Source organism: Mastomys coucha, unplaced genomic scaffold (genome assembly GCF_008632895.1).
Source record: "Mastomys coucha isolate ucsf_1 unplaced genomic scaffold, UCSF_Mcou_1 pScaffold9, whole genome shotgun sequence".
NCBI lineage: Eukaryota > Metazoa > Chordata > Mammalia > Rodentia > Muridae > Mastomys > Mastomys coucha.
The window spans coordinates 93291133-93292414 of record NW_022196915.1 but is presented as its reverse complement, the minus strand read 5'-3'; positions in this window follow the sequence as shown (position 1 = coordinate 93292414).

Below are 1282 nucleotides of genomic sequence, written 5' to 3'. Positions count from 1 at the left end.
ACACACACACACATACACATGCGCCCTTGCATGTGCACACAGAGAAGATGGGGGATATAGATAAATAGGGAGAGGGTAGGTCCCACCCATCCTTAGTAAAACGCCCACTATGCTAATCTTCTGGGCTAGTAAAGGCATGTCCTGGGGGTCCCATTCTTGCTAACTCCTAGGAGTGGCTCAGCTGCCTAGGACTAAATTTAAATGAGGATTTTACTTGACTTTGCCCTGGGATAAGTCTCCCATTCTGTAAGTTTCTATGCCCTACCCCCTTCAATATCTCCCTAAGAATGAGGGAGGCAGTTAGTCTGGATGGATAACGTTCTTTACAAAATTCCAAGCCAGGGTTTGACTAAGATGTTGGAACATTGGTAAAGATCAGAGAGCAATGTCCAATTTTGTTTAGCTATAGTAAATCATATCTTGGTGGGAACCTAGCATGCGAGTTCGCAAGAACATATCTGGGCTACCTCTGAGTTAGGGGATGCCAGGAATGAACTCCAAGAGACTGGTTTCCTTTGAAGCTTTTTCACTTCTGGTCTATGGCCAAGCTTTTGGGCTTGTTACAAGACTTCATTGGAGTGGGCGTGGCAAGGAGTCATCTATATCGGTCTTCTGTCTGGTAAGCACTTGTTGGCATTCACAATAGTGTCTGGGTTTGGTGACAGTATATGGGATGGATCCCCAGGTGCTGCAGTCTCTGGATGACCTTTCCTTCAGTATCTACGCTTTGTCTCCCATGAGTATTTTGTTCACCCTTATAAAATGGATTGAAGCATCAACACTTTGGTCTTTCTTCTTCTTGAGCTTCATTCATGTTTTCTGTGAATTGTTATTTCGGGTATTCTGAGCTTTTGTGCTCCCAGGGACTAAACCACCAACCAAAGAGTTCACGTGGAGAGACCCATGGCTTGAGCCCCATATGTAGCAGAGGATAGCCTTGTCGGGCATCAATGGGAGGAGAGACCCTTGGTCTTGTGAAGGGTCAATGCCACAGTAGGGGAATGCAGGGGCAGGGAGGCAGGACTGGGTGGGGGAACCCCCTGATAGAGCAGAGGGAGGGAGGATGAGATAGAGGGTTTCCAGGGAGGGAAAAATAAGGAAAAGAGATAACATTTTTAATTTAAGTAAAGAAAATATCCAATAAAAAAGGAAAAAAACATCAATTTGAGATTTAGAAACACTTTATCTTTACACATAAAATAGAATGATTGCTTTCTAAGGTGTTGGAGGTTGTACTTAGAGTGTCATAAACATTACATGTGCTTCACCCAAATCTATGTCA